Raw genomic sequence first — 27,905 nt, 5'->3', positions numbered from 1 at the left:
ACGATAAATAGTTTGGACAGGAAGAGAATAGAAGCTTTCGAAATGTGGTGTTACAGAAGAATGCTGAAGATTAGATGGGTAGATCACATAACTAATGTGGAGGTATTGAATAGAATTGGGGAGAAGAGGAGTTTGTGGCACAACTTGACAAGAAGAAGGGACCGGTTGGTAGGGCATGTTCTGAGGCATCAAGGGATCACAAGTTTAGCACTGCAGGGCAGCGTGGAGGGTAAAAATCGTAGAGGGAGACCAAGAGATGAATACACTAAGCAGATTCAGAAGGACGTAGGTTGCAGTAAGTACTGGGCGATGAAGAAGCTTCCACAGGATAGGGTAGCATGGAGAGCTGCATCAAACCAGTCTCAGGGCTGAAGACCACAACAACATCAACAACAGGTCAGTAATATTGAACTACACTACTGTTTCGAGAGAGAGAGACACATCAAGACCGACAGATGTGATCACAATAAAATTTATTCCACTGACTTGGGTCATGACACTATGCAAACGATTGCCATTACGGACCTCTACGTGCACTGTGACTACGGAAATTCAGTATGGAATAGCGCCACCACGTGCTACAGTCAGAGCCACTACACGTCGTGGCTTGGAATCTAGGGCCGCTTGAATAGGCTGCTGAGGAATATTCTGCCATGCGATTTGAATGTGCGTCCAGAAAGCATCAGCTGTGACTGGCGGAGGTCCTGAATGAACAAGTTGCGGACTGGCCATATCCTAGACATGTTCGATAGGCGACATGTCAGGCGAATGGGTAGGCCATGGAAGCAGTGGTACCCGTCATTCGTCGAAGAGGGCTTGCACATTCCTCGTCACATGCGGCCGAGCGTTGTCCAGCTGAAATGTGATATGTGGAACGGCCTGCAGGAGGAGCAGTGCGGTAGCTGTTCAGATTGCGCGCAAGGCATAGATGGCGAGATCGTTTGTTACAGGTCATAGCGCCCTAAACCATCACACTTGGCGTGTGTCCACTATGACGCTCAACAATACAGTCTGCCCGATTGCGTTCACAACGGCTGCGTCGAACGCGTGTATGGCGATCATTGTAGGACAAGTTGAAGCGAGACTCCTCCGAAAACACTACATTTTGCCACTCAGCACGCAAGCCTCGGCGTTCACGTGCCCGTTCCACTTTACGGCATTGGAGGGTTCTGATCAATGGAAGCCGACGCAGCGGCATGCGAGCGACTAGTCCAGCCCGCCCCGCAGCGGTGTACCGTAGTTCTCTAGAAGAGCGTAGCCTTCCAAAGGATTGGAAGAGGGCACAGGTCATCCCCGTTTTCAAGAAGGGACATCGAACAGATGTGCAGAACTATAGACCTATATCTCTAACGTCGATCAGTTGTAGAATTTTGGAACACGTATTATGTTGGAGTATAATGACTTTTCTGGAGACTAGAAATCTACTCTGTAGGAATCAGCATGGGTTTCGAAAAAGACGGTCGTGTGAAACCCAGCTCGCGCTATTCGTCCACGAGACTCAGAGGGCCATAGACGCTGGTTCACAGGTAGATGCCGTGTTTCTTGACTTCCGCAAGGCGTTCGATACAGTTCCCCACAGTCGTTTAATGAACAAAGTAAGATCATATGGACTATCAGACCAATTGTGTGATTGGATTGAAGAGTTTCTAGATAACAGAACGCAGCATGTCATTCTCAATGGAGAGAAGTCTTCCGAAGTAAGAGTGATTTCAGGTGTGCCGCAGGGGAGTGTCATAGGACCGTTGCTATTCACAATATACATAAATGACCTTTTGGATGACATCGGAAGTTCACTGAGGCTTTTTGCAGATGATGCTGTGGTGTATCGAGAGGTTGTAACAATGGAAAATTGTACTGAAATGCAGGAGGATCTGAAGCGAATTGACGCATGGTGCAGGGAATGGCAATTGAATCTCAATGTAGACAAGTGTAATGTGCTGCGGATACATAGAGAGATAGATCCCTTATCATTTAGCTACAAAATAGCAGGTCAGCAACTGGAAGCAGTTAATTCCATAAATTATCTGGGAGTACGCATTAGGAGTGATTTAAAATGGAATGGTTATATAAATTTGATCGTTGGTAAAGCAGATGCCAGACTGAGATTCATTGGAAGAATCGTTACAGGATCATTTAGTAATCGCGAAAGCGCTACGGAGATGATAGATAAACTCCAGTGGAAGACTCTGCAGGAGAGACGCTCAGTAGCTCGGTACGGGCTTTTGTTAAAGTTTCGAGAACATACCTTCACCGAAGAGTCAAGCAGTATATTTCTCACTCCTACGTATATCTCGCGAAGAGACCATGAGGATAAAATCAGAGAGATTAGAGCCCACAAAGAAGCATACCGACAATCCTTCTTTCCACGAACAGTACGAGACTGGAATAGAAGGGAGAACCGATAGAGGTACTCAGGGCACCCTCCGCCACACACCGTCAGGTGGCTTGCGGAGTATGGATGTAGATGTAGATGTAGACGGCTCGGACCGTCGACGCAGACATATCCACATCCGATGCAGTGCTCCAATGTCGCGCCAGCACTGTTAATGAAGCTGTTCTGTCCATTACGGCCAAGCGGTCAACATGACAGGCGTCTCACGCTGCAGTCGCATTATGTCTTCCAGTCCCTGTCAGTACTGTGTACGACCCTCTTCTCTCCACGGATTCCACATGCGCCTAACTGCTCAAGCAGCGTGCCCTGTACGATTCGCAGAGTCATGGAACGACAGACCCGCCTCCCTGAGACCAATAATTCTGCCCCGTTCGAATGCACTCACGTGCCGATATTCCACACTGTGATGCCGGCGGGACAAAGTGGAACTTTGTTTCACATTTCTGTTCTGTATGACAGTTCCGCATTGACTGAGCGTTGCGTCACAACTATCTGTCTGGCCACACAAAAGAGAGCGCTGTTGGGCCTACGTGCACACCACCTCTGTGCCATGTAAATCACTTATACTGGTTCTGCTGTTCTACATCCACTTACTGGGCGTGTCACAGGCCATTGCTTCTGTGTGTTTCACTTTTTACAAACAGCAATGTATATTAGAATTATATTAATAACTTCAGCTGCTAACGGGCGTTGATATATCTCAACGGGGACAGGTGAAAATGTGTGCCCCGACCGGGACTCGAACCCGGGATCTCCTGCTTACATGACAGAAGCTCTATCCATTTCTTTTCTTTTTTTTTATTAAGGAAGGTAGGAGAAACACACCACCGAGGGCACAGAGGATAGCGCGACTGCAGGGACTATCTCGTGCACGCCTCCCGCGAGACCCACATTCTCACCTTCTATGTCCACACACTACATTCGTAGTGTCCCACCCCAAAACACCCATTACTCGTGGAAGAAATTCTTACCAAGTCCCGTAAGAGTTCGGGGAATATGTGTGCATCCGCACATAAGAAGAAGGTCATGGCCGGTATTGCCAGAACTATATACTTACATGGAAATGGTGTCCGTTGTTTCGGACATAGACGAAAGAACAGACACCATACCCATATAAATATATAGTAATGTATATGTCGACAGTTTATCGTGTTTTCTGTAGGAATAAAAAGTTATCCTGGAAGGATGCTACCTCAGGAATGGCACAACAGTCAGTCCTGGGGCCGCGCGGAGTGGTCGCGCGGTTTGAGGCGCCATGCACGAATTCCGCGGCTGCTCCCACCGGAGGTTCGAGTCCTCCCTCGGCCATGTGTGTGTGTGTGTGTGTGTGTGTGTGGGTGTGTGTGTGTGTGTGTGTGTGTGTGTGTGTGTGTGTGTGTGTGTGTGTGTTGTTCTTTGCATAAATTAGTTTAAGTAGTGTGTAAGTCTAGGGACGGATGACTTCAGCAGTTTGATCCCTGAGGAATTCACACACTCTGAACATTAGTCGTGGGCCCACTGTTGTTCTCCATGTAGATCAATGATACCTCCCTGTCGTCCCGTAAATACCATTTCTTGTTGGCGATCTCCAGCTTCATCTGACAAGAGGACCATCACACCTGTTAATCACGGATTTTGATATCTCTTAGAAATGTTGTAGAGGGATCTAACACGAGTGCCTGGCTATCGACTTTTAATGCGACGGCCTATAGTTTCCGAGAAAGTCAATGTTGACGTTTTGTGCGTACCATCTACGAGGGCTGTTCTGATAGTAAGGAGTGACTCCTGGCGAAACGGAAATCACAGCGAAAATCAAAACTGTTTCATTTGCAACAGTTACCTACATCTTCCAGCTATGCCTCTACTTACGAGGGAACCTTCCCATCGCACCCCCATCAGATTTAGTTATAAGTTGGCACAGTGGATAGACCTTGAAAAACTGAACACAGATCAATTGAGAAAACAGGAAGAAGTTGTGTGGAACTATGAATAAAATAAGCAAAATATACAAACTGAGTAGACCATGCGCAACATAGGCAACATCAAGGATCGAGTGAGCTTCGGAGCGCCGTGGTCCCGTGGTTAGCGTGAGCATCTGTGGAACGAGAGGTCCTTGGTTCAGGTCTTCCCTCGAGTGAAAAGTTTACTTTCTTTATTTTCGCAAAGTTATGATCTGTCCGTTCGTTCATTGACGTCTCTGTTCACTGTAATAAGTTTAGTGTCTGTGTTTTGCGACCGCACCGCAAAACCGTGCGATTAGTAGACGAAACAACGTGCCTCTCCAATGGGAACCGAAAACATTTGATCGCAAGGTCATAGGTCATAGGTCAACCGATTCAAAAAAATGGTTCAAATGGCTCTGAGCACTATGGGACTTAACATCTGTGGTCACCAGTCCCCTAGAACTTAGAACTACTTAAACCTAACTAACCTAAGGACATCACACACATCCATGCCCGAGGCAGGATTCGAACCTGCGACCGTAGTAGTCGCGCGGTTCCGGACTGAGCGCGGCCGGCTCAACCGATTCCTCCACAGGAAAACACGTCTGATATATTCTACACGACACTGGTGACGGCATGTGCGTCACATGACAGGAATATGTTGTCGACCCACTTAACTTATACACTTGGCGAATGGGTAAAAAGATTCTTCTACCTTGCCCGATTTAGGTTTTCATGTGGATGTGATAATCACTCCCAAAAAAGTGATGAAAACATAAGAGTTTGTCACATAAACTGCAACAAATGACTGCAACAGTTTCACAGTCGCACAATTTTCCGTGTGCTCTGTCAGAACATATGTTTTTAACGTTTTCAAATTTTTCCGTGTGTAGACCGTCAAATCCTGCATATGTCCAAGCAAATCTGAACATGGCCAGGAATTTTGGAGAGCGAAGTTGATTATGCGTGAGTGCCTGAACTTTGATAATTGAAAAAAAAATTAAACTTTTCACTCGAGGGAAGACTTGAACCAAGGACCTCTCATTCCGCAGCCGCTCACACTAACCACGGGACCACGACGCTCCTCAGCTCACACTCCTTTGATGTTGCGTATCTTGCGCATGGACGATTCAGTTTGTATATTTTGCCTTTTTTATCATAGTTCCACACAATTTCTTCCTGTTTTCTCGATTGATCTGTGTTCAGTTTTTCAAGGCCTACCCACTGTGCCAACTTATAACTAAATCTGAGGGGGGTGCGATGGGGAGGTTCCCTTGTTAGCCACCGTTCCGACTTGACAACTGCCGTAGCATTGTACCAACCTTCCAGTACCCTCGTTATAGAAAGCAACCTCCTGTGCTTTCTGACAATTTTGTACAATGGACCGCAGGTCGTTGTCTGTGTCAAAATGTTGTCTTCATAGCCGCTGGTCCATCTGAGCAGACTTGAAAATCAGAGAGAGCCAATTCCGGGCTGTACGGCGAGTGATCAAACACTTCCCACTGAAAATGCTGCAGAGGCGTCATTGCCCAGGCACTGTGCGGCCGAGAACTGCCTTGAAGAAGGAAATGTGAGGTTGCATTAAATCAGGCGAAATCTCCCGGCAGGCACCCATACTTGTCGGGAGACACTATTTTCCACGTACCTTTACAGGCTCAGAACGGAGAAGAGCGACGTGGCGCTAACAACATGCATACTAGAGATACAGATCAACATCTGTACAAAGTTTCATTGGAATTTCACTGTACTCTCCATTTCGCGACCGATCGTTCCCAACTTTCCGGAGAGCCCTCGTATATCCATAATGTTAGTTATATTTCGACCAAGCGAGCAGAAGTGACACAACACGTCGTGGCATGGACTCGACTAATTCTAAAGTAGTGCTAGAGGGACTGGACGCCATGAAACCTGCAGGACTGTTCATAAATCCGTAAGAGTACAAGGGGGTGGAGATGTCTTCTGAAAAGCATATTGCAAGGCATCCCAGATATGCCAGAATGAGATTTTCACTCTGCAGCGGTGTCTGCGCTGATATGAAACTGTCTGGCAGATTAAAACTGTATGCCGGACCGAGACTCGAACTCGGGACCTTTGCCTTTCGCAGGCAAGTCCTCTACCAACTGAGCTACCCAAGCACGACTCACGCCCCGTCCTCACAATTCGAGTCTCGGCCCGGCACCCAGTGTTAATCTGCCAGGAAGTTTCATATCAGCGCACACTCCGCTGCAGAGTGAAAATCTCATTCTGGAAACATCCCCCAGGCTGTGGCTAAGCCATGTCTCCGCAATATCCTTTCTCTCAGGAGTGCTAGTTCTGCACGTTTCGCAGGAGAGCTTCTGTAAAGTTTGGAAGATAGGGGACGAGGTACTGGCAGAAGTAAAGCTGTGAGGACGGGGCGTGAGTCGTGCTTGGAGAGCTCAGTTGGTAGAGCACTTGCCCGCGAAAGGCAAAGGTCCCGAGTTCGAGTCTCGGTCCGGCACACAGTTTTAATCTGCCAGAAAGTTTCATCCCAGATATGCTCAGATAAGTCCTTGTCTGGGCAGTTTGGTGGCCAGCGGAAGCGTTTAAACTCAAAGAGTGTTCCTGGAACCACTCTGTACCAATTCTGGACGTTTGGTGTGTCGCATTGTCCTCCTGTAATTGCCCATGTCCACCGGAATGCACAATGGACATGAATGGATGCCGGTGATCAGACAGGATGCTTACATACATGTCATCTCAGAGTCGTATGTAGACGTATCAGGGGTCCCATATCACTCCAACTGCCACATCATTGCAGAGCCTCCACCTGCTGACATAGGGGGTCCTTGGATTCATGAGGTCGTCTCCATACCCGTACACGTCCATCCGCTCGATACAATTTGAAACGAGACTCATCCGACCAGGCAACATGTTTCCGTCATCAACAGTCCAATGCCGGTGTTGAAGGGCCCAGGTGAGGCGTAAAACGTTATGTCATGCAGTCGTCAGAGGTACACGAGTGGACCTTCGGCTCCGAAAGCACATATCGACGATGTTCCGTTGAATGTTTCGCACGCTGACACTTGTTGCTGGCCCAGCATTAAAATCTGCACCAATTTACGGAAGGGCTGCACCTCTGTCACGTTCAACGCTTCTCTTCAGTCGTCGTTGGTCCCGTTCTTGTAGGATCTTTTTCGGGCCTCAGCGACGTCGGAGATTTAATGTTTTACCGGATTCCTGATATTCATGGTACACTCGTGAAATGGTCGCACGGGAAAATCCACAATTCATCGCTATCTCGGAGATGCTGTGTCCCATCGCTCGTGCGCCGACTATAGCGCCTCGGTCAAACTCATTTAAATCTCGATAACGTGCCATTGTAGCAGCAGTAACCGACGTAACAACTGCGCCACACACTTGTTATCTTATATAGGCGTTGCCGACCTGCCTGTTTACGTATCTCTGTATTTGAATACGTATGCCTGTACCAGTTTCTTTGGCGCTTCAGTATATGTACACTTCTTGCTAAATTACTCAAAAGTAGTCATTTTCGCCGTGGTAATTTCATTAATCAGTCAATAACAGACTTCCTAAAATGCGTATTCCGTTTGTTGTAGAAGAGAGTACAGAATCGTCTTACTCACCATTGCTCGCGTCGCTTTCTGTGATAGAACAGGCTTCTGGATTGTATTTTTCGCAAAAAAACCAAATCACAAATTCGTAGAGCACCACACACACATATAATGGAAGTTACTGCCTTGCAGGCACATGGATGGTTCAGAAACATTGCCAGATAATGAGTTCATTTTAATCAAAAAGATTGTTCTTTTTTCTATCAGCTTCGATGCCAACCACTCATATTTGATCGTTCCTGTGAAAGTTGATGGACTGAACGTATGTAGAATTAACCAATGCGTTTTTATGGAATCTTCCCTCGAAGCGATTTCTCTATTAGTCTTGAGCAAGTTGGGAACATTTTGATTTTTTTTTTGGGGGGGGGGGGATTTTGACCTGTCTGCAGCTGGCAAAGTAGATTAATTTGGGCAGGATCATTCTTACGGTGCAGATGCAGGATTCTCTTTCATATGCAAAGATTCGATTGTAAAGTGTCTGATCAGTCTGCCCTCCCCAAAAATCAATGCGGTAAAGTAATTTATCTTGTGGCACGTCGGGAAGAATGACAGATTTTAAAAAAATCTTCGTACAGCACTTTAGTAAACCGTCCTGACTTCATGCAGGTCACAGTTTCATTTTTTTAATTTGTGAGCCAACTTGTGAACTCTGTTTTGGACAATCCGACGAAATTTCCCGAGCAGTTCCCGCATACGAGAACACGCAATTATAGTGCATCCTGCTTTAAAGGAATGCCTAAGCTTGTTCAGCTCTTTCCTGCACAGGGAAGGTTTTCGCTCCTTGTTACGCAAGGGACCTATTGTACGTCAATTGGTACTGGCATCCTGTTTGATCAGTATTAATTCTTGGTTGGTGCACAGGGTCACAGCGTTTTTCCGTAAGTTTAATAATCACAGCAAATACAAATAACAGAGACTTTAGTCGTCAATAATACATTCCCCTCACTATTTATAACAGTTTGCCAAAGCTGGAGTAATTTTTCGATTCAATGAGTGTAGAAATTACGTGGTTTTGAGTAAAAGTTCCTTGAAGGTTGTTAGATAGACATCGGAAAAGGTGACAATCGGAGGATACAAGATCAGGTGAATAAAGTGGGTGCGGACTGACTTCCTAACCAATTCCTGTACAGCGTTTTTCTTCAATCTAGCAGAATGCGGGCGGGAATTGTCGTGGAGTAGCACCACTTCACACAGTCTTCCTGGTCGTTGTTCTTTGATTGCGTCTCCAAGAGGTCTCAGTTGTTGGCAGTAAATGTCAACAGTGATGGTTACACTTGCAGAAGCAATTCGTGGTATGCAAAAAAGTCGCTGTTCCATCAGATGCATATCATTACCTTTTGTAGATGCGCGCAGCTCTTTGTACGGGGAGTTGCTGCTTTGCTATTGCTCAGTCATTCCTTTCTTTTACTTATGTTAGCATCAAGACACCATTTCTCGTCACCAGTGACAATACAGGACGGGAATGGTCGGTGTTTACCAGCCAACTGATGACGAGCAAACAGAGATAAACGTATGGCCACCCACTGATTGTTGTGATTTTGGCTTGGAGCACGCGCTACCCACACACCCGGTTTTTGAGCATCTCCACTGTATGAAAATTTCACACGATGGTGGAATGATAACAGTTCGTCAACATATGCCAGTTACTTTGATATGGATGATTGTGGATTAATGCGCTTAAACGATCTTCATCAGACCCCTATAGTATTTCTGAACGTGGAGAGTCGCTAATTTCAAAACTATCCTCCATAAAACGAGAAAACCGTTTTCTTACCGTGATCTGTCCAATGGCATTATCTCCATAAACAGCGCAAATGTTTCTGGCTGCCTCCGCTGTTGTTACCCATCAACTGAACTCAAACGGAAGGATATGTCCGAAATGTTCCGATTTCTCCACTTGGCATGCCATTTTCTAGCGTCCACAGATCCACTCGCAATCTTCAAACAACAAAATAACAATAGAGAACTAAAAATAAAAAGGGATAATCGATAAATGAAGCCATAGGGAATAATCAACACGCAAAGCAAAAATACTACGAACTCATACATCAACATAACACATAATGGAGGTCTTAAATATGGATGAGTACTTTCGTCTGTAGAGGCTGCTAATGGAGCGTCCATCGTGAACGTATTTCTACGGGGCGTGAAACGTAAAGCTGTGCAATCACTCGTTCTACCGAACCTCCACTGTCGTGATATAACCCAACTTGGCACGAATAGTGAGACCTCTACACGGTTAGAACTAACCATGAATGCTTGTATGCGTTACATCCGTAACGTCTGTCCATTTTACGGCGTCAGTACTACATAAACTCCGTTAGATCTTCTCTATCTCTTCTATCAACCCCATCTGGTACGGATCCCACACTGCTGAGCAGTATTCAAGCAGTGGGCGAACAAGAGTACTGTAACCTACTTCCTTTGTTTTCGGATTGCACTTCCCCAGGATTCTTCCAATGAATCTCAGTCTGGCATCTGCTTTACCGACGATCAACTATATATGATCATTCCATTTTAAATCACTCCTAATGCGTACTCCCAGATAATTTATGGAATTAACTGCTTCCAGTTGCTGACCTGCTATTTTGTAGCTAAATGATAAGGGATCTATCTTTCTATGTATTCGCAGCACATTACACTTATCTACATTGAGATCCAATTGGCATTCCCTGCACCATGCGTCAATTCGCTGCAGATCCTCCTGAATTTCAGTACAATTTTCCATTGTTACAACCTCTCGATACACCACAGCATCATCTGCAAAAAGCCTCAGTGAACTTCCGATGTTATCCACAAGGTCATTTATGTATATTGTGAATAGCAACGGTCCTATGACACTCCCCTGCGGCACACCTGAAATCACTCTTACTTCGGAAGACTTCTCTCCATTGAGAATGACATGCTGCGTTCTGTTATCTAGGAACTCTTCGATCCAATCACACAATTGGTGTGATAGTCCATATGCTCTTACTTTGTTCATTAAACGACTGTGGGGTACTGTATCGAACGCCTTGCGGAAGTCAAGAAACACGGCATCTACCTGTGAACCAGTGTCTATGGCCCTCTGAGTCTCGTGGACGAATAGCGCGAGCTGGGTTTCACACGACCGTCTTTTTCGAAACCCATGCTGATTCCTACAGAGTAGATTTCTAGTCTCCAGAAAAGTCATTATACTCGAACATAATACGTGTTCCAAAATTCTACAACTGATCGACGTTAGAGATATAGGTCTATAGTTCTGCACATCTGTTCGACGTCCCTTCTTGAAAACGGTGATTACCTGTGCCCTTTTCCAATCCTTTGGAACGCTACGCTCTTCTAGAGACCTACGGTACACCGCTGCAAGAAGGGGGGCACGTTCCTTCGCGTACTCCGTGTAAAATCGAACTGGTATCCCATCAGGTCCAGCGGCCTTTCCTCTTTTGAGCAATTTTAATTGTTTCTCTATCCCTCTGTCATCTATTTCGATATCTACCATTTTGTCATCTGTGTGACAATCTAGAGAAGGAACTACAGTGCAGTCTTCCTCTGTGAAACAGCTTTGGAAAAAGATATTTAGTATTTCGGCCTTTAGTCTGTCATCCTCTGTTTCAGTACCATTTTGGTCACAGAGTGTCTGGACATTTTGTTTTGATCCACCTACCGCTTTGACATAAGACCAAAATTTCTTAGGATTTTCTGCCAAGTCAGTACATAGAACTTTACTTTCGAATTCGTTGAACGCATCTCGCATAGCCCTCCTCACACTACATTTCGCTTCGGGTAATTTTTGTTTGTCTGCAAGGCTTTGGCTATGTTTATGTTTGCTGTGAAGTTCCCTTTGCTTCCGCAGCAGTTTTCTAACTCGGTTGTTGTACCACGGTGGCTCTTTTCCATCTCTTACGATCTTGCTTGGCAATACTCATCTAACTCATATTGTACGATGGTTTTGAACTTTGTCCACTGATCCTCAACACTATCTGTACTTGAGACAAAACTTTTGTGTTGAGCCGTCAGGTACTCTGTAATCTGCTTTTTGTCACTTTTGCTAAACAGAAAAATCTTCCTACCTTTTTTAATATTTCTATTTACGGCTGAAATCATCGATGCCGTAACCGCTTTATGATCGCTGATTTCCTGTTCTGCGTTAACTGTTTCACATAGCTCGGGTCTGTTTGTCACCAGAAGGTCTAATATGTTATCGCCACGAGTCGGTTCTCTGTTTAACTGCTCAAGGTAGTTTTCAGACAAAGCACTTAAAAAAATTTCACTGGATTCTTTGTCCCTGCCACCCGGTATGAACCTTTGAGTCTCCCAGTCTATATCCGGCAAATTAAAATCTCCACCCAGAACTATAACATGGTGGGGAAATCTACTCGAAATATTTTCCAAATTATCCTTCAGGTGCCCAGCCACAACAGCTGCTGAGTCCGGGGGCCTATAGAGACATCCAATTACCATGTCTGAGCCTGCTTTAACCGTGACCTTCACCCAAATCATTTCACATTTCGGATCTCCGTCTATTTCCTTCGATACTATTGCACTTCTTATCGCTATAAACACGCCTCCCCCTTCACTGTCCAGCCTGTCTCTGCGGTATACATTCCAATCTGAGTTTAGGATTTCATTACTGTTTACGTCTGGTTTCAGCCAACTTTCTGTCCCTAGTACTATATGGGCGTTGTGACCGTTTATTAATGAGAGCAGTTCTGGGACCTTTCTATAGACGCTCCTGCAGTTTACTATTAGCACCTTAATATTGTTATTCCCTGTTGCATTTTGCCTACTCCTACCTTGCCGCGTCTCAGGAGGCGTCTTGTCGGGCCTAGGGAGGGAATTCTCTAACCTAAAAAAAATCCATGTGCACTCCACACGTACTCCGCTACCCTTGTAGCCGCTTCCGGCGTGTAGTGCACGCCTGACCTATTCAGGGGGACCCTACATTTCTCCACCCGATAGCGGAGGTCGAGAAATTTGCACCCCAGATCTCCGCAGAATCGTCTGAGCCTCTGGTTTAAGCCTTCCACTCGGCTCCAAACCAGAGGACCGCGATCGGTTCTGGGAACGATACTACAAATAGTTAGCTCAGATTCCACCCCGCGAGCGAGGCTTTCCGCCATCACCAAATTCCGCCAACCGTCTGAACGAACTGAGGATGACCTCTGAACCCAGACGGCAGGAGTCATTGGTGCCGACATGAGCAACAATTTGCAGTCGGGTGCACCCAGTTCTCTCTATCGCCGCCGGTAGGGCCTCCTCCACATCTCGGATGAGACCCCCCGGCAAGCAGACAGAGTGAACACTGGCCTTCTTCGCCGACCTTTCCGCTATTTCCCTAAGGGGCTCCACACCCGCCTAACGTTGGAGCTCCCAATAACTAATAAACCCCTCCCCCCGTGTGCCTGGTCGGACCTTGCTGAAGGAGCGGCCACATGTCCACTCACAGACAGAGCGGGCGATGCCACACGGCCAGCCTCCACATTTACCCTCCACCTCGTGCGCCGCGAACGCCGCTGAACCCGCCACTCCCCTTGGGGCGAGGGTGGCCCAACCGCGCCCGGTACCCGCGAAGATGTCTCGACAGCAGGGACAGTGGGTGAAGCATGTAACACCTGGGGTGTACCTTGCGACGCACCAGACTCCCCACTGCCGCTACACTCCGAGGCAGCAGCCTGAAGACGGCTGACCGCGGCCATCAACACGTTCAGCTGTTCGCGAACAGTGGCCAGCTCCTCCTGCGTCCGTACACAGCAGTCACACATCCTATCCATCCTAAGGAATCAATTTACTGAAGAGAGTTAATCAACTTTTAACTAGACTGCTAATTCACTAAAGGCGGCTGACTAAACTGTGGTTGCTAGCCACTTCTTGTAGAAAACAATGAAAATAGCACTGCCTGTCTCTGGACTGTATTGAAAACAAACACTAGCACTACTGGCACTATAGTTGACTAAAGGGACTCTCTCTGACTTTATTCAAAACAAACACGAAATCTATGGAACACTATTAATAGCACTCGACAATTAAAGCTTCCTAAAAGCAAACACACACGGAAGAAGAAATGACAATTAAGAAAAAAAACAGTTAATACTTAAATTAAGGTAGCTCGCTGCACAGCAGACGTGAAGCAGACGGCGGTTATAAATTTACCTTTCAACGAATATGTGCCCTGAGGAGTAACACAGTCTTAAGCAGAGGTCAAACATAAAGTAATACATCGAGAATTAACTATGACAACGAGAAAACATAAGGAGGCGCTGCAAAGCAATCCCGCCCTCTATGCGAAAAGATACAGCTAAAATAAAAATGAGAAGAAGAAATGACATAAAAAGTGAGATAAAATATAATGGTAAAATACTAAAATATTTACAAAAAATGGATGTATTGACAAAGATTTTGTGAACCACGTGGTACAGTTATATACGCCAAAAACCGAAAGTACAAATTAGTAAAAAGGAACAAACATAGGTGAGAAGCACACAATAGAAAATTTTTTTTTTTAAATTTAAACTATTTATCATATTATCAAAGAGCAAAAGTTAATCATAACGCCAAAACGTAAAACGGTGTTAGCATTTGCAAAAGTAAATAAATAAAACATGATTTTGCAACTGGTTAACGTTTATTTGGTAATTTTACTTTTTTTGTATTTATTTTATTCCGGATTCCAATACACAATATTATTCCCCACTCTTCTGTCTATAAAACCCTATTCTTCAACACAATCTCCGTTGAAAGCGACGGCCTTTTGTCACCTTACTGGAAGGGCCTTATGTCCGCATGGTAACACTCTACAGGTCGAGGTCGGAGACACCGTCTTGCTGCATAAGTAACCATCTAATCATATACGAACTGTTTCCCGCAGAGTGCATCCTTCATTGGTCGAAACAGATGGTCTTTCGTTGCTGTCTATGATCTGTTACGCGGCGAGGAATCTAACGGGCACACACCTTCAAGTACACCAGCTGGTGGAAGAATGTGTCAGCTCTACCAACGTCCAGCTAGCGACGTGTTTGATTGTGATACGTCGATGACTTCGAATGAGAGTGTCCGCACGTTCCAGTACCGCAGGAGTAACATCTGCATCTACACCTACATCGATACTCTGCAATCCACCTAAGTTTCGTGGCGGAGTGCCCCGTACCACTACTAGTCATTTCCTTTCCTGTTCCACTCGTAAACAGAACGAGGGAGACACGACTGTCTATATGCCGCCGTACGAGCCCTAATTTATCGTATCTTATCTTCGTGGTATTTCCGCGTAATGTATGTTGGAGGTAACAGAATCGTTCGGCAATCATATTCACAAACCGATTCTAAAAATTTTCTCGATAGTGTTCCTAGTAAAGAACGTCGCCTTTCCTCCAGGGATTCCCATCTCAGTTCCCGCAGCACGTCCGTTACACTTGCGCGTTGTTCGAACGCACCAGCAACAAATCAAGCAGCCCGCCCCTGAATTGCTTGGATGTCTTCCTTTAACTCGGCTTGGTACGGATCCCAAAGTCTCGAGGAGTACTCAAGAACAGAGCGCATTAGTATTCTTAATGCGGCCTCCTTTAAGGATGAACCGTACTTTCCTAGAAGTCTCCCAATAAACCGCAGCCGATCATTCGCTTTTCTTGCCGCAATCCTCATATCCTCGTTCCATTTCATATCACTTTGCAACGTTACGTCCAGATATTTAAACGACGTGACTTTGTCAAGCAGGACAGTATTAATGCTGTATCCGAACATTACGGGTTTGATTTTCCTACTCATTCGCATTATAGCTGTGTGTTGCCGGCGCACGCGGGAGATCGGACAGGTGTGCGCGGCCTTGCTTCGATGATGACAGAGGCCTCACCCAACGACTCACCGTGCTTTTGTTCACTGCCAGGTCTTCGTAGACATTATGCAGGTGCCTATAAATATCAGCGATGCCCTGGTTGTCCAACAAAAGAAACTCCATGACAGCTCTCTGCTTGTAACGCACTTCAATTACAGACACCATGTTGAAGGCTACCAACAGCGTCGCCACCTATCGGAACTCCATTAAACTACAGGAACTGAAGCCTGTACATTCCAAGATGTCCCACAACGAATATTGCTTTTTTTCACTTGAAACTGGCCGAGAAAAGAGCGTGTTGTATTGCTAACTGAAAGCCCCTTGTATACATAGATCTCAGCAAGAAATGAAAGTGACTGAAGTGCGAGCTCCAGATGGCCAAGCGTTTATTACTGGCGTGGGTCGAGCAAAACATCTGCCATCTATTTTAGCGGAGGTTCCAAGGAGCGGTTGGTGCCGCGAGAAGAGAGGGTCGTGAGGATTCTGTTGCATGAATGGAAAAATTCAGTTACCACCACTGGAAACATCTCCGCAGGAACTTTTACATTATATGACCGGGGAAACTCCTGAATCAAAACACTTTCTTCGAAATATAAAAGCGTACAACGCCTGTTTCAAAATGACTTCTTTCGGCGCCACTTCGATTAACACGAACAGAGATGAAATAGACTATGTTTTTTTCTATCGAAGGACAAATCTATCGCAACATGGGATCGTTACTATCATTGCCCAAAACGATCATATATTTCTGCATGTATATGTCATCGGAATTTGAGAAATAGAAATTGATCGCCGGCCGAAGTGGCCGAGCGGTTCTAGGCGCTTCAGTCTAGAACCGCGCGACCGCTATGGTCGCAGGTTCGAATCCTGCCTCGGGAATGGATGTGTGTGATGTCCTTAGATTAGTTAGGCTTAAGTAGTTCTAAGTTCTAGGGGACTGATGTCCTAAGATGTTAAGTTCCGTAGTGCACAGAGCCATTTTTTTTAGAAATTGATCAACCATACACAAATATCAGTGGACTGAGACGAGAAGTAGTCCGAGATGTACAGAGGATATTACACGAATACAGTCACCTGGTTAACGTCTTCAAATCAGCTCGAGACCGAATGATATCTGGTGACTATAAAGTTGTGATTCGAGCTGACAAAAGACCACTGGAGAACACGAAGTCGGTTTAATGCACCTCAAACGAAGTCGCCATCTTAATTGTGGACAATGAAAACACAAGCCGTGACAATTGTACAACGAAGAAGAGAAGGACTATAATGCATTGTAGAGACACACCGTTCATATGATGCCCCGCTATATACATAAATATTTCTGGACGGAGAGGACGGATAACATTTTAATGTAAAACAAATTTAACCTGAAACAGGCGTAGAAACAAATAAAGAAGTCACTTCCAAGGAGTTCTATGCTTACCGCTTAATGATGAGAGACAATGAAATATACAACCACATTCTCAACACTCGCCGTTTATTTTAACAATTCCTGGTGGGTATGTAGGCAAAAAATAGAAGCGGAACGGATTTTTTACATAAGCCAGAATCAGAAGAAACTATGCACGGAATAATACATCCATCTTCGAGACGCAATAGTAAATCACGGAAACATTGACGACATTGGAACAATGGTAATCTCATCCTCATCATACAGATACACTGAAGATACCATGACTTACATAAGAAATTATGGATGACCTGACCTATTCATAACATGCACATGCAACTCGTCGTGGCTAGAAATCAAAGAACAACAAAGATACAGACAATCCCTCATGGATCAACACGACATAATAGCCGAGTTTTCCGACAAAAATAAACGAGATTTATTGAAGTCATCACAAAATACCACGTCTTTGGACCGGTTAGATGCTGGATGTAGACAATGGAATGGCAAAAACAAGGACTGCCTCTCACACACAGTCTCATATGGCTACACAACAAAAAATGTGTGCGAATTTCTAAGGGACCAAACTGCTGAGGTCATCTGTTCCTAGACTTATACACTACTTAAACTACCTTATGCTAAGAACAGCACACACACAAACCGTGCGGCCACACAATAGAATTTATCCAACAGATATGGACAAAATCATCCAAGCTGAATTCCCCAATCCACAAGAACATCTGGAACGGTACGACATACTAGTGAAAAACATGATTCACCGACCATGCGGGCCATTAAACCCCAATTCGCCATGTATGAGTGACGGAAAATGTACAAAAAAAATACCCAATACCATTCTTGGACGATACACAAACCGGAGTTGGCTATCCCAAATACAGAAGACGATCACCAACAAACGGAGGGTTCACAGAAAAAATACGAAAATGGGGCAGCGACGAACTGGAAACAGATAATCAATAGGTAGCACCATAAACACACTACTTTGAAAAATGTTCCAAGCACACATGAACGTAGAATGCTGCAATTACCGAGCGAGGTGGCGCAGTGGTTAACACACTGGAATAGCATTCGGGGGAACGACGGTTCATACCCGCGTCCGGCCATCCTGATTTAAGTTTTCCGTGATTTCCCTAAATCGCTTCAGGCAAATGCCGGGATGGTTCCTTTGAAAGGGCACGGCCGCCTTCCTTCTCCATCCTTACCAATCCGATGGGCCAATGACCTCGCTGTTTGGTCCCTTCTCGCAAATTAACCAACCAACCAATACTGCAATTCAGTGAAATCCATCAAATAGTACATTTGGGAAATGGACAGAAAGTTTAATTCACAGAAGACACCGCCACAAAAACTGGAAGCGAATCATCTCAGAACACAACATTAACAGCTTTTTAGAAACTGTGCCAAACGTATCCATTCGTGAAAACATTATTATATGTCGACGTTGGCTACTTGGAACACAACAAGAAAACAAGGAATTCCAGTAGGATATCATTCAGGTATCATGAAAACTGGCGCACTAGGCCGAGTATACACATCCAAACAACGCCGAATGTTTTTTAGCTTCGGTTGTTGCTACACGAAAGACGGGGATCAACAAGTTCCACGGTCTCAACGCTGTTGACGGTTACCTACGCCAGACGTACAGAGTAGCATGCCAACGCTGAGGACTACTGGAAAACGACAACCACTGGGGATTTACACTACAAGAAGTCTCACTCACAGCCTCGGCTGAACAAATGAGAGACCTATTCGCCATAATTCTAACAACATGTAACCCATCGGATCCAGAAACGGCTATGGGACTCCTTCAAAGAGAGAATGAGTACGACACCGACCAAATCAGACAAGCTCATCCTGAACTGACCATCGAAGTAAACGACAACATCTTCAATGGAACACTCACTAACCTAGAAGATAAATGTTTAGCAATAATCAACAAGAGCTTAGTACAACATGGGCTGCAAGACCACGAAAAGATGTTATCAGTGTGCTAAACTTCGAAATTACAAAAAAAGCCACAACATCAACGAATTTCTTCAATGCATTGCTCACAACAAACCGCTCCTCAATGACAAAACGAAATTTACAGCGTTATCATGGACCGGATCGACATCAACACTGGCGGAGTTATTCACTTGAACGCACTAGCCGGCATCGGGAAAACATTTCTAATAAATCTACTGCTGGGGGAAATAGATACTAAAAAACAAATCACATTTGCACTAGCATATCCGGCATTGCAGTCACACTTATGGTAAGAGAACGAACTCCCCATTCCGCACTATAACTATCACTAAATATAGCAGAAGAATAATTCCCGGTATGTAAAATTTCGAGAGCACCTGGACTAGGTGAACTTCAAAAGCAGTTTAAATTATCTTCTGGGATGAATGCACAATGGCACATAGAAATTCACTTGAAGCATGGATAGTACATTATGACATTTGCGAGGAAACGCTGAAGCCATTGGTGGAGCTCTACTCGCACTGTCAGATTTTCTACAAACACCTACAGTTATGCCCAAGACCAGCAGAACAGCTAAAAAATATCTCATCTCTGGCGACACATGTCAATACTACGACTAACAAAAAATATGAGAGTTGAAATATCGAAAGACGAGAAACATTTTCCTCAACAGCTTTTATAAATAGGTGAGGGCAAATATCCTACTGGCCACACGACCGGCCTCATTAAACTCAACAGCGATTTCTGGAACATAGCCACTGCCGAAAATGAACCCGTCCACCAAATTTATCCAGACATTGTTCACGACTATACCAATCCGGTCTGGCTCTTTGAAAGGGCAATTTTGGCAACTGAAAATAATATTGTCGACGATATCAACTTTAATATTATAAAGAAGATTCTCGGTGAAGACACGATACACAAATCGATCGTCACGATGGTAACCGTTGAAGGAAGTGTGAAGTTCCCTACAAATTTTCTGATTCTTTCCAAGTATCAGGAATGCCATTACACTGCCTTCGACTTAAAATTGCATCTCCGATCACACTGGTGGATGGATATGGTGTTATGGGCGCTCAACAGTGTAGTCTTTAGCGCCCGTGATCACACTACTAAGAAATCTCAACTCATCAAAACTATGTAATGGAACAAAGATGATAGTCAAACACCTATCGAATAACATAATCGAAGCCGAACTTACGACTCGGTAATACAAAGGACACACATCATTTATCCCGAGAATACGAGTGATCTCTGCCATTCCAATTTAAAAGACTGCAATTTCCAATCAGATTAGCCTACAGATTTCCAATTAATAAAGCGCAAGGACAAACTTTAAAATATTGCTTCAACATAAGTAGCTTGCTCGCAAGTAGGAAATTCGAATATCAACAAGTACTGTAAATAGTTAGAATATGTTTTCAACAATTTTTTTATCTCTTGTGATTTGAAAAGTATTGTAAAAAGAATACGTTTTCAGTAAAATTCTTTTACCTCTTATACTTTACAGTTTATCCATTATTCCAACTACCACACAATCTCATATCAACTCCCCGAGAGAAGCCGTGTACGCCAGCTAGTATGTTCATAAAAGGCTTGAAAAGAAAAGACAAAGGAAAATTTGGGATTGGAAATAGATTTCCAGGAAGGTATTATAAGGCGTACATGTGAACTTCGTATACAAAGTTAGATACTTTTATTATTTCATGGTTGATGATTTACACATGCTGGGGTGATGTTCATAGTAAAGGGAACAGTAACTTTCTCGACATCTTGGACACGTTACAAACGATGCAGTTTTACTGTTACAAAGTTCTTTTCAAGTTTCTATAGAAAAACAAACTTGGTTTACGCTCATGAATGGGTGGCTTTTTTCGCACGAATTGGCAACAAACCATGCGTAACGCATCATTTCGGCAAATATTGGTGACGATAGCTGATGATGTACAACTGAATGCATTTTGATGCAGCCTTCTCGGGGTCCGATTTCTTTTTCTCTCTCGATGAGATGAGAGCAGTTTTGCAGCTTTTTGATTAAATTCTTCACCTGACCATAAAAGTGAACATCGCAGTGTTGCACTAGCGAAGTGTTTTTGGGGAGAATCACTGTAGTACTGCACGATAACAGTTCGCCCACATCTCGAAAGACCACGACGTATAACTGTGGATTTGCTTGTCTTCCCATCGGGTGAATTAACAGAAGTAGTCTGTTCTCTTTCACGTAGGGCTTCATCGCACCAGCGAAAAAAATTCTGTATAGTGCACAAAGTAATGACGACATTTCTATATTTCGCCGCCTACTCACCCACCGTTTTTTGAACCCTCGGTCCAAAAGAGCCAGTACTGTGTTTTAAGCATATGTAGTCTGCTGGCAATAACGTTGCAGAAAGGGGTATACCATATTGCGCTTATATGAGTAGGTTAATTTGTTGACATTTCGGGCTATTTCCAGAATAAATAGCGTAAAAATTGATGATTAAGAAAAGGCTTCGTCATAGGGGCTCTTTCCTACGACCTTCGGATTTCCGTTCTTTGCTCTTCCCGCCGATCCAACCGCTGCCTGTAAACTACTGTAATATAAATGGCTCATACCTCGCCCAACCAGCACCAAAAATGCTACTTTTTCCAAAAGCTTGGCCATCTGGAGCTCAACTACCATCACTATCATTTCTGACCAAGCCTTGCATATACCATAAATGTAGACGAAATCGGTGACGACGAGCAGGCGCGGTCTCCTTTTAAGCCTACTTCATCGACTCCTCCGTGGTCATGCACACGAGTATCTCGCGTCACAGATTACCCACCTGTCATATCATGATCGAAATGGAAGGTCTCACTTATCTAGTGCACTAGCTGTGGCCATACATAAAGCGAAAACATTCACAAACTGCTCCTCTGTTGCTGCTACGCGCCTCTGGAACGAACTATCCTCCACTGTGCGAATAGTTCCATGCTCTGATGCTTGTATCGTTGTACACTCCAAGACAAAAAAAAAGACACACCTCGAAAGAATTATCCGTATGGGACGGAAATCTGTAGACATGACGTGCATATACGGACAAACAAATGATTACAGTTTCAGAAAAATTGGATGATTTATTCCAGAGAAAGAGCTACACAAATCGTGCACGTCAATAACGCTCTGGTCCACCTCTCGCCCTTATGCAAGCTGTTATTCAGCTTGGCATTGACTGACAGTTGTTGGAGGGTTGGAGGTGCTATTAAATTTCGTGGCAAATTCTATCCAATTGGCGTGTTAAATCGCCAAAATCTCTCGCTGTTTGGGGAGCCCTGCCCATAACGTTCCAAAATTCTCAATCGGGGAGACATCCGGCGACGTTGTTGGCCAATGTAGCGTTTAGTAAGCACTAGAAACTCTCGTCGTGTGCGGATAGGAAATTATCTTACTGAAACGTAAGCCCAGGATGGCTTGCCATGAGGGGCAGCAAAACGGGGCATAACATTTTTTTTATAATATCGTCTATGTACGCTGTGCCGTAAGGGTGCAGCGGATGACAACCAAAGACGTCCTATTACGAAATGAAATGGCACCTAGATCATCATTCCTAGTTGTTGGGCGGTGTGGTAGGTGACAGTCAGTTTAGTATCCGATTGCTGTTCGGGGCCGGCCGGTGAGGCCGTGCGGTTCTAGGCGCTACGGTCTGGAACCGCGTGACCACTACGGTCGCAGGTTCGAATCCTGCCTCGGGCATGGATGTGTGTGATGTCCTTAGGTTAGTTAGGTTTAAGTAGCTCTAAGTTCTAGGGGACTGATGACAATAGATGTTAAGTCCCATAGTGCTCAGAGCCATTTGAACCATTTGCTGTTCGGGACGTCTCCAGACACTCCATCACTGGCTTTCGATGCTCAGTTCGAAGCGGACTACACTGAAGACAATTCTCCTCTAGCCAACGAGATCCCAGACCGAAGACGTGTCTCGAGACGTCCCTGAATCGAGGAACCGAGGATGGTCTCTGAACCTAGGTGGGAGATGTCATTCGGGCCGAAATGAACCATAATTTGCAGCTGGGTGCACCCCGTGTGCTCAAGCACTGCCGGCAGAGCCTTCTCCAAATCTTGGACGTAACCCCCCCCCCCACTCCCTCCCACCCCCCCACCCCCGCACCACCTGCCCAGACCCAACTGACGAAGCGCCCTGTGCTGGCTCGGATATACTTTCAGTAGAGGGCAATACCTCAAAGCTGGTTTTAAGGTGCAAGAGGTCGGCGGTGCGGCCAATACTCATTTTCGCCTCCGGTGCTGAGACTCGCTTCCCTGCCACGCTTCCCTGCCACACTATAGGTGCCACAGCATTCATCTCAGGTGGCCCATCGCCGCAGCTATGGGCAGAAGTCTGAAGCCTGCAGACAGCGGCCAGTTTAACTTCCAGCTATTCACAAACAGTGACCAGTTCACTGTGCATCCGTGCACAGCTGGTGCAGTCCCTATCCATCCTTAATTAGTGTTCACCTATACCTCAAGGAATGCAACATTGACCGAAGTAGTCACTAGATTCACTCTGTTTCTACTATGTTACTTCTGGTTTATATTATACTCGAAACAAGCTCACGCTATGCAAATCCATTAAAATTTTTGAAAGAACTAAGAATACGTTGGTACACACCAGTCAACACAGTAAAATACACAAATCCAGTTCATTTATTCTTAGAAGCACGTCAGAATGAAAACTTAACTAAGTACTGTGTGTAAAAAAAACTTCTGCTGCGCCTGGCGCATCTACTCGGTTCCCAGTTGCAGCTAAGTATAAACAGTTTGGGAAGTACTGTCTGCGTCTTTAGACCTTCAGTATGAATCACGGAAACATAGACGATGGCCTAACTGCCTATAAGACAAAAGTCTTCAGCCTTGCCTTTTATAATTTCTGGATTTCTGACTTCAAGTGACTTGTATTTGAATACACATTTTTTTGTGTTGGCAGAAGAGCCAACACCGTGTTACGATTGGGGCCCGAAATGCACGCGTTTTAGCTCACGCAGGCTGGCGTGAGGAGGGAAGAACTATACTGACGTCAGGTCTAGAACATGACAAGGAATGAGAATTCAGAAAGCGGACATAATTAGTTTGATACTTAACTTTAATCTATTAATGATGAACGTCGCTCTTGACGGTACATGATTCACAATATTATCTGTTCAGAATACATTCATAGTAACTGAATATGGCACCTTGCTAGGTCGTAGCAAATGACGTAGCTGAAGGCTATGCTAAACTGTTGTCTCTGCAAATGAGAGCGTATGTAGACAGTGAACCATCGCTAGCAAAGTCGGCTGTACAACTGGGCGAGTGCTAGGAAGTCTCTCTAGACTAGACCTGCCGTGTGGCGGCGCTCGGTCTGCAATCACTGATAGTGGTGACACGCGGGTCCGACGTATACTAACGGACCGCGGCCGATTTAAAGGCTACCACCTAGCAAGTGTGGTGTCTGGCGGTGACACCACACATTTATTTTACACGGCAAAACTAAAGCCATGAGGCTCTCCCTTATATCTACTCATGCATCCTTCGCACGTTGGTTATAGCAAATGATAAGACTGGCAGTGAAACCAAAATAAATTAATGTTAATAACAATCAGACAACAAGCATATAATAATAATAATAGTACGATAATCAGATATAATAATAATATGTAGATAATAACAATAATAATAATATCAAAATATATTATAAAAACTGATTTATGTATGTACATGTGTATAAGTGTATGTTCTGTATCTTCTATACAGCTGGACCGATGGCAACCAAACTTGGTAAACATATCCCTTATTGTCAGGCAACAACCGCTGTGGGGATAAAAACCACCTAACCATTATACTTCAGGATGTATGACGACATAAACAGTGAGATGCGTGAAAAAATGCCACATGATGCATAAAGTTTTAATACATTTATTCTTTGCTGCTAAGACACTCCTACAGTCGAGTCAACTTAAGGAAATTCCTGACACCTGGCCGGATTTTGACAGCTTTCAACTGCGAAGCACAAACGTCTGTAGATGAAAACAATGCTCGTCTATAGAACTACGAAGAGATGTTGCCATACAGACCTTTACAAAATCGCGTTGTAGACAAGCGAAGCAGCTGCACAAAGCGTACAGAAACTGTTTCAATATTGATGTAATTCTTCATGCTTTCCCGGCGATCTGTTGACATCTTGGATATTCGGGAATCCAGCCGAATGTTCGCGTCGTTCTCGCACGATATTTCAACAGCGTGCCTCGCTGTCTTCTTCAGGTGCTACCTGAGACTGGTCCTTGAGTCTTTTTTTTTTTTCACTTTTCATTCCCTCCTCTGATGGAGGAGGGCGGGCTGTTTGAGGGCATGCTGGCGTCCCTTTTCAGCCGTTGGGTTTTTACATGGTTATTTTTATTTTGTACAATTTATTTTTCCTGCAAGTGCATTTTTATGATTTGTTGACAATTTTGTTATTGCAGGTTTTTAGCAGAATGAAAACATTATAAACAAATATATTAATATAATAAATTTTAAAACATAATAAAAATAAAATTTAAAACATAATAAAATTTAAAAATTTAAATTTACAGTAAAAGAAAAGGTGATGAAAGTAACATAAACAATTTTGTTAACATGATGCAATTTAAGTTTACGAGAGATGAAGATAAGTGAAGATGAATGAGGGTAAGTTAATCAGGTATGTTAGCAATGAAGGAGCATAGATACGTAGAATACAAAATAAATGGGGTATAAAAGACATATAGTATGTAAATTTATGTTAACATATGAGAATTTATTGGATGATTTAGTTAGGTACATGTCTTGTGCTTATGTGTGTGGTTGATAATGTGGTGTGTGGAGTTGATGCATGTATATATATAGTTAGTCTGTGTCTGTTACAGATTCCGAGCGTAGCTTGCTTTACAAGTGTATATATGCATATAGATAGTTTAATTTGAAGAATACATAATAAATGGGTGTATGAAATACATTATTTATCCTGTTTCTTCTTTTCCTTTCCCTGAGAGGGGGTGAGCGCTGTTTGGTGTTGTTTGGATTGTCTGTGTTTCCTGTGGTGGATTGTTTTGAGTGTGTGTGTGTGCGGTTGTGAGTGTGTTTGTGGTTATTCTGTTGTTCTTTCGTCGAGGTGAGTTGGTGTTGTTGAGCCTGCGGTTAAGGGCAGTAGGATAGGGATGAGGTCAGGGGTCCTTGGGTCGATCGAGTCCAGTATTTATACCTGGGAGGAGCTGGGCGTTCCCTAATCGGTCCGCGCCGGGTCGAGTGTTCCATCTGCGGTCCGCGCCCGCCAGACTCGGCTTCAACGGATCCCTCCAGTCGCAGATGTTCCGACTGCCGTCGGCGCCCGTTCTGGCCGTCCTCAACGGATGTGGTTATCATCTGAGGTGTGTCACACCCGGTCTGAGATGTTGGGTACTCTATCTCTTGACTGTTACTATGATTTCCACTTCTGTTTCGTGCTGGGCGCTCCCTAATCGGTCCGCGCCGCGTCGTGTGTTCCGTCTGAGGTCCGCGCCCGCCAGACGCGGCTACATTGTCCCTCTCTGGTCGCTGGTGTTCCCTCCGCCGTCCGCGCCCGGCCTGGCCGTCTTCTGAAGTCGAGTTCATGATCTGGGGTGTGTCAGATCTGGTCTCCAATGTCAGACACCTTGTCTCACGGCTGTTCTCTCGGTCTCCACTTCTGTTTCTTGTAGAATCCCGGAGTGTCCTGCGTTGAGTTTTCACAAGCTCAAGCGCTGGATTCCAGGCAGTGCTGATTTGGTATCCCAAGAATACCAGAGACATACCAGACTCAGGCAGGCAACTAAATCAGCCATAGCAGAGCACTGTCTTGAACTTGGTCATTCAATGGATTACAATGACACCAAGATTGTGACACAGACCTCAAGATTTTGGGACAGTGTCATTAAAGAAGCCATTGAGATTAAAGTCACAGACAATCTAATCAACCGTGACTCGGGATACCAAATCAGCACTGCCTGGTGCTGTCATTTACTGTCTTGTAAAGTCATCAAATGATCAAAACGACTTGCAAAATGATTTAGATAAGATATCTGTATGGTGCGAAAAGTGGCAATTGACCCCGAATAAAGAAACGTGTGAAGTTATTCATATGAGTACTAAAAGAAATCAGCTAAATTTCAATTACGCGATAAGTTACACAAATCTGAACGCTCTAAATTCAGCTAAATACTTAGGGATTACAATTACAAATAACCTAAATTGGATCGATCACATAGATAATATTGTGGGTAGAGCAAACCAAAGACTGCGATTCATTGGCAGAACACTTAGAAGGGCAACAGGTATACTAAAGAGACTGCTTACACGACGCTTGTCCGCCGTATTCTGGAATATTGCTGTTCGATGTGGGATCTGCATCAGGTGGGACTGACGAATGACATCGAAAAAGTACAAAAGAAGGGCAGCTCGTTTTGTATTGTCGCGAAGTAGGGGAGATAGTGTCACAGACATGATACATGAATTGGAATGGCAATCATTAAAACAAAGGCGTTTTTCGTTGCGACGGGATCTTCTCATGAAATTTCAGTCACCAGTTTTTTCCTCCGATTGCGAAAACATCCTGTTTCCAACGACCTACATAGGGAGAAATGATCATCACTATAAATAAGAGAAATCACGGCTCGCACAGAAAAATTTCAGTGCTCGTTTTTCCCGCGTGCCGTTCGAGAGTGGAACGGTAGAGAGACAACTTGAAGGTGGTTCATTGAACCCTCTGCCGGGCACCTTATTGTGAATAGCAGAGTAATCACGTAGATGTAGATGTAGATGGTTGGCACTGAGGAGGTCATTCTATTCAAT

General features: G+C 44.5%; 1 protein-coding gene across 2 annotated transcripts in view; it reads right to left on the bottom strand.

Moving 5' to 3' along the window:
- Positions 1-27,905, bottom strand: part of LOC124776212 (toll-like receptor 2) — a 183,499-nt gene that overhangs the window by 60,897 nt on the left and 94,697 nt on the right. The window lies entirely within an intron of this gene.

This window comes from Schistocerca piceifrons, chromosome 2, assembly GCF_021461385.2.
Source record: "Schistocerca piceifrons isolate TAMUIC-IGC-003096 chromosome 2, iqSchPice1.1, whole genome shotgun sequence".
In the NCBI taxonomy this organism is placed as follows: domain Eukaryota; kingdom Metazoa; phylum Arthropoda; class Insecta; order Orthoptera; family Acrididae; genus Schistocerca; species Schistocerca piceifrons.
The sequence above is the reverse complement of the archived record's forward strand: the minus strand, read 5'-3'. Positions and strand labels throughout refer to the sequence as shown.